This window comes from Eretmochelys imbricata, chromosome 9, assembly GCF_965152235.1.
Source record: "Eretmochelys imbricata isolate rEreImb1 chromosome 9, rEreImb1.hap1, whole genome shotgun sequence".
In the NCBI taxonomy this organism is placed as follows: domain Eukaryota; kingdom Metazoa; phylum Chordata; order Testudines; family Cheloniidae; genus Eretmochelys; species Eretmochelys imbricata.
Genome location: NC_135580.1, coordinates 39,426,691 through 39,438,478, shown reverse-complemented (window position 1 = coordinate 39,438,478; position 11,788 = coordinate 39,426,691). Strand labels below are relative to the sequence as shown.

Sequence of the window (11,788 nt, the reverse complement as noted above, 5' to 3'; positions counted from 1 at the left end):
ACAGACTTAAGGAGAAAATGTGGGACTATGATGGTGTAGAACAATCTTCTACTATGGAAAAAGACTGTTTTAATAGTTGAGGGTTATAGATTATCAATGTCTCCAAGTAGTTCATAGAGTTATGAAATAAGGAGTCCAACTCAATTTTATCTTTTATTGGAAATTTCAACAGTGTGCCTCTGTCTGTAACTGAAATCTGTCTTTCTTAAAGGGGCAATCCTGAAAAGACATGCCAGATCTCAACAGTAGATCTCAGGAAGGCAACTGTGATGACAAAAACAAGGAGGACTCCTTTTGGCACCGTAAAGACTAACAAATTTATTTGGGTGTAAGCTTTTGTGGGCTAAAACCCACATCATCAGATGAATGGAGTGAAAAATACAGTAAACAGTGTATATATATATGGGGGGTCAGTGCTAAGGAGGCCAATTTGATTAAGGTGGAAGTGGCCTATTCTCAACAGTTGACAAGAAGGGGTGAATATCAAGAGAGGGAAAATTACTTTTGTAGTGCTAACGAGGCCAATGCAATCAAGGTGGATGTCAGCCATTTCAACAGAATAGGCCACTTCCACCTTAACTGAATTGGCCTCCTTAGCACTGACCCCACCCCACTTAGAAAGGTAACTCCCATCTTTTCATGTGCTGTGTATATATATATACTGCTTTCTGTATTTTTCACTCTATGTATCTGATGAAGTGGGTTTTAGCCCATGAAAGCTTATGCCCAAATAAATTTGTTAGTCTGTAAGGTGCCATAAGGACTCCTTTTTGTTTTTGCTGATACAGACTAACACAGCTACCACTCTGAAACCTGTAATGACGGAGTTTATCAGTATTTTTGCACATGGTGCTCAACTATAGTTTGTTTTCTTATACAGGGAATTAATCACCATACACCTAAATCTTGGGAGCAATAGGAGGTAGTAAGAACAATACATTGATCGGTAGGTATGTATTCAAGGTACTGTTAAACCTAGCTCTAGCTTTTGATCTTCACCAATTCAAGGAAAAACAGACAAGTTTCAGATTCTATATGTTATGCATCATGACACTGGTGAAGTCTCAAGCACGAGTGAGCTCATCCTGTGGCCTGTCCCAATGCCCAGGGCTCAATCCTGAGCGGGGCCTCTGGGTGACACTAGAATACAAACCATATCCCCTCCTCTGAGCAGATGGGAAACTGAGGCACGGGCAGGGGTTGATTTGCCTGGGGTCACTCACTCGGGGAGGCAGTGCCCGCGCTGGGAGGAGAGCCCAGCCCTAAACCCGGGCTCCCTTCTGCCCCGCACCTATTGAGCGTCTGGGGTCACACGGAGGAGAGCGGCGTGGCTCGGCGCGGAACCCCGGTTGTGGGCAGCGCGGCTGAGCCGGAGGGGTCACCGCGCCGCTCCCCGTTCGGGGGAGGAGGGAGCCCAAGCTGCAGCCTCCCGGTTGCGGCGGCAGGTGGCGCTGGCGGCTGTCGTGCTGGGCCCCAGGGAGCTCCGCGTGTGGGAGCGGGGCAGGAGGCGGCGCTCGGCAGAACTTGATCCGCTCCGCGGAGTCCGAGTTGGGGCTGTCGCTTGGCGGCAGCAGCAGGAGGCGGCGGGTTCCGGCTCCAGCCCCGGGCGGAGGAGCTGAGCGGAGCAGACGGCAGCCGCGGAGGAGGTAGGAGCCGCCACCCCTTTCCCTGCGCCGGGCAGCGCCGCCCCCGGGAGCCCCCTTCCCCCGTGCCGGGCTCCCCGGGCAGCGCAGCCACCGCGCGTCCAGCTCCGGGCAGCCTCTTCCCCGGCGGGCACCCGCGGCTCCGCGCCCCCCTCCCGGGCACCACCGCTGCTGGGCACCCAGCTCCGCGCGGACCCTTCCCCGCACCCGCTTCGGCCGCCGCCGCCGCCGAGCTCCCCTTGCCCTCTGCTTTGCCTGGCGGGAGCCACCGCGGTGTGTGACCCGCTGGGCTCCTCCGCTCCCGGGGTCCCGGCCAGAGCAGCTGGGCTGGAGTGTGGGGCGGGGCGGCCCCTGCTCTTCCTCCTCCTCCTCCTCCGTGGTGGGCTCGGGCTGCGCCCGGCGCTCCCTCTAGGGGTAGTGTCACTTCCCCCAGTGCTGGGCAGCTCGCCCGGCGCCAGCGTGGGGCGCCCGCGTAGCCCAGTCCCGTTAGGGGCAGTCGATAGCCGCGCTCCGGCTCGGATGAGTCTCCAGCAGCCTGGACTGGGAGCTGCTAGCGCGGCGGGGTCTGGTTCGCAAAGGGTCCCGTAGGTGCTGCTATCCATTAATTAATAACAACAGTGCAGCGGCTCTCCAGCGACATCCCCAGCGCAAAGAGATGGGGTGAGATTTTCAGAAATTACAGAGCTACCGAACAAGGTGTTTACAGCCTCAAAGCTATCCTGCTGTAACGTAAACGACCCCCCCCCCCCAACAAACTCCTCCCTTTTGGCATTGAAGATTAAGCTGTGACAGCCCATTGAGGTTTAGTGGCCTTGTCTTCACTCGGGAAAATGTGTGTTCTTACCTTGACATAAGGAAGACAAGGCAGTTTGTAGCTTTCACTCATGCCAGCTGATGCAGAGTTTATCTCAACCTGCCAACACATCTAAAAACTACAAACTGCCATCTCCTTGCTAGGATTTCCCTTTGTTACCATGTGTTACCTAACAAAAGGTGAGAGCGCATTTTTTTTAAAAATTGTGGATTAGCCAATGAGATTTAGCCCCCTAAATTCCTAAGGCTATGTCTGTACAGCCACCAGCAGCACTCGTCCCTGTCCCAGTGGACAGTCTTGGGCTTGTGGTAGCCAGTGTAGACAGCGCTTTGAAGTTGTGGCTGGGTGTGGAGCTGGGACCAGAGCAGCAACTTCAGAGCTGTCTGTGCAGCTATTTTTAGAATGCCATTAAGCTACAAGCCCTACTAGCTGGAGTCTCTCAGCCCAGGCTGGGAGGTTTGCTTCTGTGGACTGTGTAGACATACCCAAAGTCATTTTACCCATTGGCTTTGTCTGCATGGGAAAGTTTGTCAGCATAATCTAAAGCGTGACTTTACACCTAGATGGTTATCCTGGTATGACCTCCCTTTGTGGACACTAACTTTGGGATGAGAATGGCTTTTTTTCAGTTCAGTCTGTTGCTTGTGGTGGGGTAAAAAGTAAACCGAAAAAAGTTACTCTTACCAGAATAAATGTTTCAGAGTAGCAGCTGTGTTAGTCTGTATCCGCAAAAAGAATAGGAGTACTTGTGGCACCTTAGAGACTAGCAAATTTATTTGAGCATAAGCTTTCGTGAGCTACAGCCCACTTCATCGGATGCATGCAGTGGAAAATACAGTAGCATGATTTTATATACACAGAGAACATGAAACAATGAGTGTTACCCTACACACTATGTATATAAAATCGTCCTACTGTATTTTCCACTGCATGCATCCGATGAAGTGGGCTGTAGCCCACGAAAGCTTATGCTCAAATAAATGTTAGTCTCTAAGGTGCCACAAGTACTCCTGTTCTTTTTGCAGAATAAATGTGCAGGGAGGTATAACTAGTAAAACTTCTTTATAGACAATTCCTTAGGTATTTTTGAAAATTGTACCCTAAAATTTGCTGATTAGAAGTTAAGCTTCTAAGCATCTAAATCGGAATTAGGAGCCTAAGTCACCTAGGTGACTGAAAATTTTACCCCTAGCTTGTCACTTGCCAGTCTGAATGGTCTATTGGTGGCAGCATCCCAGCAAGTAACTTTTTTAAAATGGCTAAATAAATAATAAGTAATATTAATAGTAAAAAAATAGAATAATCCCTCAAAATGGCAAAGGCTAGACAGAATTGCCCACTCTCCTCCTTGACACTTGATTTGTCTGCTTCCCTCACAAGTGTCTGTGCTTTCTTCCATACCATCCTTAGTGCATGGAATAGTCCTCCCTGAACTGATTTATAAGGTGGCTCCACTCTCCTTTTAAATTCTTTCTCAAGACCCACTTGTGCCATGATGCCTCTAAGAAATTAGCCAGCCAATGGCTAGCTGGACACTTAGGCCTCAATCCTGGAAATCTTAATTTTATGCATGTAGGTATAGTACACCCTGGGTATAATGAGCCCTTTGGGATCCAAGCCATTTGTTAGTTATAGCCAGAGGTTTGTTATGGGGAGGTGAATTACCTGCACAAATGGGAGAACGCTTCCTGTTGGCATAGGTAGTGTGTATTTTGAAGCGTTGCACCATTTTCAGTGTATACGTATGTGTCTGGGGTCCTAATGGGGAGCCAACTGTGGTCACTCAATTAGGGTGAACTGCAAAGAATGGGGCAGACAGTCCCCATAAAGCTGGTGGATATTCCAATACCTGCATTTACCAAACCAGCATAAAACTGCTTCTTTATTACCTTACTGGTTACTCAGAAGTCCAAACAACACAGTTCCCTTAAAGTGATCCAGCCTCAGGCCTCCATCCAGGTACCCACGTCAAATATGATGAAACTTTCTGTAAATCTTATTTCATCATATAAAAGAAAAGGTTCTACCAATCCCAAAGGATCGGACACATTACCTCCCAGTTTAACGAATGTTTCAGATCTTACCCAAATTCACGCTACAGCTAGTTCTTATTAACTAAAATCTAAAGGTTTATTTATAAAAAGAAAGAAAGGTGAGAGTTAAAATTGGTTAAAGGAATCAATTACATACAGTAATGGCAAAGTTCTTGGCTCAGACTTGTAGCAGTGATGGAATAAACTGCTGGCTTAGGTCAAGTCTCTGGAGTACATTCATGGCTTGGATGGGGCATTCAGTCCATTGTTCAGAGCTTCAGTCTGTAGCAAAGTTCCTCCAAAGGTAAGAAGCAAGATTGAAAACACAATGGAGATGTTCTCAGAACCTTTTATAGCTTTTTCCACATGGAGGGCATCCCATTGTTCTTACTGTGGAAAATTACAACAAGATGGAGTTCGGAGTCACATGGGCAAGTCACATGTTCATGCCCCATTTCCCTTAGTCATTGCAGGAAGCCATTACCTACATTCCAGACAGCACATTTGCATGACAGTCCACTCGGTGTAGATGGGTGTCTCCCATAATCCATTATCAACCAAGTATTTCTTGATGAGCCACTTAATTTGAACAGTCCCTCCAAGATGTGCTGGGTGTTATCTTGTGGGTGTTACAAACAATTGAAATCCAGGTGTAGAGCCAATACTTATAACTTCACATACAAAATGATACATGTATACAGATAGCATAATCAGAACCAGCAAGTCATAACCTTTTCATAGACGCCTCACTCTACAACCTATGTACAATATTTGCTGCAAATATATAATAGTGGCTGCAACAATGATCTATATGGTCATAATTTAATCAGATAACATCACAACATACCATTAGCTATGATATGTTTTTAAGTGGTGTAGTATGTCAGGTGTCAATTTTTTAAAAAAATTCGATCTTTGTGAAGTTCGCTGCCTTTAATGTATTTAAGGAAAGTCCACTTTTTTTCAGTGTACAGAAACTTCATCCTAATTTTTTTTTTTGTTTAGAAAAGACTTTTTGATTTTTATTGAATCTCCCTTGAAATTTCTTGTGTTGTGCATATACTCGGTCCTCTATAGAACGTAGCAGTTTTACATCGGGCCCTACCAAATTCAGGGTCCATTTCGGTCAATTTCATGGTCAGAGGATTTTTTAAAAAGTAAATTTCATGACTTCGGCTATTTAAATCTGAAATTTCGTGGTGTTGTAGTTGTAGCAGTCCTGACCCAAAAAGGAGTTGTGGGTGTGGGGGTGTCACAAGGTTATTGTAGGGAGTGGGTTGTGATACTGCTACCCTTATTTCTGCACTGCTGCTGGTGACGATTCTGCCTTCAGAGCTGGGCAGTTGGAGAGTGGCGACTTCTAGCCGGGAGCCCAGCTTTGAAGGCAGAGCCGCCGCCAGCAGCACTGCAGAAGTAAGGATGGCATGGTATAGTATTGCCACCCTTACTTATGTGCTGCTGCCTGCAGAATGGGGCCTTTAGTCAGCAGCTGCTGCTCTCCGGCCACTCAGCTCTGAAGGCAGCAGCACAGAAGTAAGGGTGGCGTGGCATAGCATTACCACCCTTACTTCTGTGCTGCTACTGGTGGGGCGCTGCTTTCAGAGCTGGGCACCTGGCCAGCAGCCACCGCTCTCTGGCCGTCCAACTCTGAAGGCAGCACAGAAGTAAGGGTGGCAATACCACGATCCTCCTAAAGTAACCTTGCAACCTCCCTGCAACTCTCTTTTGGGTCAGGACCCCCAATTTGAGAAATGCTGGTCTCCCCTGGGAAATCTGTATAGTATAGGATAAAAGCACACACAAGACCAGATTTCACGGTCTGTGACATGTTTTTTGTGGCCGTGAATTTGGTAGGGCCATAGTTTTACAGAATTTTTGCCTCTTAATTTCAGTAAAATGTGAGTTCCTTCAAAAGTGGGAGAAAAGAGAGGGTTAAAAGAGATGTTCATAACCATGGCTGTCTGAAGACTGAACTCTTGGCTAATCACTTTATGTAAGTGCTATGAAAACAGAATGATCAAGGGGATGACCTTGTTACTGCCGATTAAGGGACAAGCACCTATTTTCATCCAAAACGTCACCTTTTAAGAATATTTATGCTATAATTCTTTATAGGTGGAGAAAAAATCTCTGGAGCAAGTGGATCCAGCATTGAGTAGCTGCATGAACTGTCACACATTATAATAAAGTTATTGTGCCAGCATTACAAGAATAATGGGATGCTAGACTAACAGATTTTGGCAATGAGTAGTTTTAATACTGATGTCCTGTTTTGACATCTGTGGAAGGAGGATTAAAGCAGACAGAATTTGTAGTGGGTGGGTGTGAGTGGAATGAAAAGGAAAAGCTTCTTAATTTTAATCTCTTTTCAAAAAGGTGACTAAAAGTAGCACAGAAGGATAAATCATATTAACCTTATCGTAGTGGTTTTTAATTGTAGTCATTTAAATATTTTGTGTAAACTCAGCATTAGTAAAACACTACTTTAATTTTTAGAACAGGCAATATAAAAGTAGGCATAGCTCCTTGTCTCCTAGAGAGTTTCTGCTAGACCATCTCCTCCCCAAATAGAGGGAGTCTGATTTGCTACAAAGGTGCCTATGGCAATACCTCCATAATTAGGGTTACATTCTAGAATGGTCTTAACATGGGCCATAAATTCCTGCTTTTTGTTTTTTTTCTTTTCGTAAAAGTAGGTGACCAATTGGTGTAACATTTTAAGTCCTTTGAATTTTCTCTGCAGCTCTTGTCTGGTTTTTCTTCGTAAATTTTTAATAGGAGGTCTTTGAAATGGAGCTGTCTGACATTTTTCTGTGTCGATCTGACTTTTTGTTGTTGACTTTTTCTTTTTAAAACAAGATTGTCCATCTGCACAAAACTTGGCAGGAGGTGGATGCTCTGAGTAGATATGGTGCAGTGGGAAGGCTTTTTTTATTGGATTTAGGCTTGTTTTTTAGCAGCTGTTTACATTATTATTGAAATCTTACACAAAAGAGCAAGCAGATCTGAGTGATGGAGGCTGGGCCCACAAAATCTTCCCTGTCAGGAGCTACCTTTCCTGTCACTTTATCACATGGTAGAGAGGGGCTTCCTTTGAAGTTGTTGACACACAAGGTTTTCTGCACAGCTACGGATGGAGAAATGGAGAAAATCTTCTCCATTAGCTGCTGCGCTTCTGCCTCCAACACAAGTTCCCACCCTGACTGTAGTGTTACAAAAATCTAGACGATGAATACACAAACAGCTTTGTTAAGAAGCAATTAGGGTTGATACATTCACAACCTACCAGACACTAAATCACAAAAGCAAAGAAATGAAAAGTTAACCAACCTAACATTATATATCCTCTACTCTTCCCCCACATATCCTACCACAAACACTGTACATCATAGACCAGGAGTACTTGTGGCACCTTAGTCTCTAAGTACTCCTTTTCTTTTTGCAAATAGAGACTAACACGGCTGTTACTCTGAAACCTGTCATCATAGACCAAGCACTGGAAACTTACTTTTGTCCTCTGATTCTCAACCAGGGGGTCCAGGGCCCCTTTGGGGGCCCAAGCAGGTTTCAGGGGGTCCTCCAAGCGGGGCCAGCATTAGACTCGCTGGGGCCCAGGGCAGAAGGCTGAAGCCCCACCACCTGGGGCTGAAGCCCAGGACCATGAGTCCTGCCACCTGGGGCTGAAGCCAAAGCCTGAGTAACTTAGCTTTGGTGGGGCCCTGTGGCGTGGGGCTCCAGACAATTGCCCTGCTTGCTACTCTGATGCCGGCCCTGGCTTTTATATGCAGAAAACTAGTTGTTGTGGCACTGGTGGGCTGTGGAGTTTTTAGAGCATGTTGGGGGGCCTCAGAAAAAGGTTGAGAACCCCTGGCCTAGGACAATACTTTGCGACACTCCCTTTATCATCCTTCTGTTAACAGCAAAACTAGCCTCTCCCACCATAACCGACTACTACACCAAACATCTGCAACTGCTAGTGTTTGGGGAGGTGGGGAATCTGATAAAGGGGTGTACGCAGATTTGTGGGAGGACAAAATGGATGGAGCATTTTGTAGGTGATACAGGATGGGTTTGGAAACTAGGGTATGAGAAAAATGGCATGGTGCTCTAATGAATGGTTTTGAGTATATTTTGTTACCAAGTGTGGACGCCGCTAGACTATTTTCAAAACAGTATTCAAAGACTCGGAAGTGTCTGTTTAAAAGAAAAATCTTAACACCTCAAACACCCCAGTTTCTTAAATTATCGTTGGAGAGAAGTTTTGACCAGGGTTTGGCTGTGTCCACGTTTGCTGGCTGTGTTCAAAACCACTCCAGAAGTTTGAATACAGTTTTCAGTCATGACTAATCATGAATTAGTGATGATGTAGCCAGTAAGACAGTAGCGCTGCGTTGATTCACATTCAAAAGGTTATTTATAAAAATTCTGTAGCTTGGCTAGAAACCTTTCTCTTTAAAAAAAAAAATAAATGCTTAAAATCTGTATGACATTTTAGGAATACCAAAAGTCTATGTGGAGACTTTAAACCATGGAATTTCTACTTGCAGGTATTTTGAGAGGGACCTGGTAATTATATTGAAATACCATGGAGATTATCTACTAAATCTCATTTTACAGTATGGCTTTTTCTGTGTAACATCTTTCAGGCTAAATGTATCCTGAAATGCCTTAAAGAAGTAAGTGTAGGTATAAATTACATGGAGGTGGCAAGTATAAATTAAAGCAGTCAATCATAAGGTCAGTAACAGGGTGATAATGACTTAAATTTATATAAAAATGTATATAATCCCTTCTATCCGGAAAGATACCAAATGCTCTCTAAATTATGAATTACTTCATCTGCCATCTATGTGGTGAAACAGTGACTCCTTAGTGAACACTATAACACTACACAACAGTTAAGGGCAGAAAATTATGAATACTTTCTTTTAAAACTGCACAGGGTACTCCAGATAGGCTGATTGTAAGTACCTGGGCCTCAGTTTAATTCAAGTCAGTGAAACTCCATGCAGGAGCATTCATGTGATTCTCTTTGCAGTATCAGGATCTTAGTTTGGAATTTGGCAGCACTCAGGGGTTAGCATTCCTTTTTTGTGTGAAGTGTCATGTGATATTTGATTACGGCTGCCCGATACCTTGATTTTCGTCTCACTCAGGGAAGAAATTGAGGCATATGCAGAGGAGGTGATGAAAGATGAGACTTGTAGTGTTGGAGTTGATATCTTGGTACATGTCTTATATACATTTGATGGTATTTTAATATACAGCATATATTTTAAATTTAATTGGTTGATCTTAAGGAGCAAAGATATTTTCATTGTGCTGTATAGTAATGAAATATGAAATATGTGCCAGGCAATTAGATTGAACAGACACAGGAGGTAGAGGCTTGTTCATGCTCAAAGCAGCATCTGACGCTTAGGGCATAAATAGGATTCAGATTCAGAATCAGATTGGTGGCAAGTTGATTTAAATTTTGATTTATTTTGATTTAAACAAAACAAAATTTCAGACAACAAGAAGTAAGATTACTTAAACAAGAAGACATGTAGAGATGCTTTAAAATAACTAATTTTTTGAGCTGAAATAATTACGTTTGTTTTCTGAGCCAATCAGAAAAGAAGATATTCAATAATGCTGCAGTGAGTAAACATTACTCAGATGACCCATCTGTTAGATACAGTTTTCAAAACTGCATTAATCAGATGATATAATAGGAATAAAGTCAGCATCACAGAAATTTGTCATAGGATTACTGTGTCCTGTTTTGAAAATAAAACCTATGGCTTTGTCTCAGCATCTGTTTCGATAAATTGCACAACAAACCAGGAGTATTTATGCAGTAGATCATTGTCCTGTGGTGATCTTTTTCCATTGATGTTCTCTTATGAGTGAGATACAGAGGCTGTATTGTATTTTGTATTGTTAATGATTATTTTGAAGGGACAAACTAATACCAACACTAATTTTTACCATACTCGCTTCATTTGACTTTCTTCACATTTCTTTTCTTGGGCTGGCTTACGTTCCCCATGTATTCAGACTTCTGTTTCATGCTACTTGAATTTCTGCTTAATGTTTTGACAGACATTCCCGGTATGGCAATCTGGCCTATGATTCCTGAAAGGAATTTCTTAGAAATAAGTGGAAAAAACAAAACACAAACTATTGTGCAAACATTGAGTTTGCATAGGAAAGCATTTAGAAGTCAGAAGGAGTAAAAATTCAGGTGGACTATCCAACCATCAATCTACCTGCTAGTGCATACGTTGTCTAATAGCCTTTAATTGAAAGATCCCATGCTATTTCCACAGCTTTGCTTGTTGTACTGTCATGGGGCTCAACCTGCTTTAAAGTCACACATGCTGTTCCATTGCCATTCCCCCAAGAAAATGTGTCATTCTCTATAGCTATGGAGTGGAATCATCACTGAACTCTATCCCCACTACATGCTCCAGATAAATCTCCAGTGAAACTCTGGGTTGAAGAAAACAGAAGACCCTGCCTGCTCCTAATGCACCACTAGCTCAATGTCAGGTGGGAGGAAGCTAAACGTTCCTGCAGAGCTGAGATGGGAGTGTGGCTTCAATATATGCTGCTGCCCATCAATAGCAGCTGAACCCCTGTTCGTTGGGTATTGTGATCATGAAGCTAGAGACCTGTAACTGCTGCGGCAAGATTTTACCGAATTACCTGAAGTGTCTTTGTGGGAAGGGAATCTACACAGTCAGCACGTAAAAGTTGCACTGAAAAAATAAATCCTGAAATGCTGGAAGTTAGTTATGTCCATTTCTGGCAGAAATCATAGATGCTTTAAAACTATAAAAATTGATACTAATGCAATAATAAATCACAATAGATGTAAAAAAAAAAATAGCTGAGGGAAAGAAGGGTGAGCACAGTCTGATGGGATGGAGAGCCACACTTGCCCAGCTCTTTTGGATAGAGGGGGCAGGAAGCAGTTCTGGCACTTAACTGCTTCAAAGTTTTACCTCAGCTCTGTGACATCACAGCATAGATAAAAGTGATGGATAGATAAGTGATCAGGAGACCCATCATTCAAGGAGAGGGAGCAGCCGCCGTAGTAAGAGTAGGACCACAAAACAAAGCTGAAGATGGGAACCAGAAATCCAACCTGGGAAGTACAGAGCGTAGATAATTTTTATTTTTACTGGTTAACACTTTCTGTGCTGTGATATTTCCTGTATTTACCACAGGAAGCACCTCAGTAAAATTAAGTATAAAAGTATGGTGAAAACCTTAGTGACAACTACTGCAGAAGAAAATTGTTTTATTTA

The 11,788-nt window shown here is 43.7% G+C and overlaps 1 protein-coding gene across 2 annotated transcripts in view; it reads left to right on the top strand.

Moving 5' to 3' along the window:
• The first annotated feature begins 1,511 nt into the window (after positions 1 to 1,511).
• PXYLP1 (2-phosphoxylose phosphatase 1) overlaps positions 1,512 to 11,788 on the top strand; it is a 101,991-nt gene continuing 91,714 nt past the window's right edge. The window contains exon 1 of one of the 2 annotated variants that reach the window (XM_077827022.1): positions 1,512 to 1,646. The gene's annotated coding sequence lies outside the window, so the exon portion shown is untranslated. Of the gene's footprint in view, positions 1,647 to 2,601; positions 2,637 to 11,788 lie in introns of those variants that run through there. The other variant, XM_077827023.1, reaches the window with a different exon arrangement.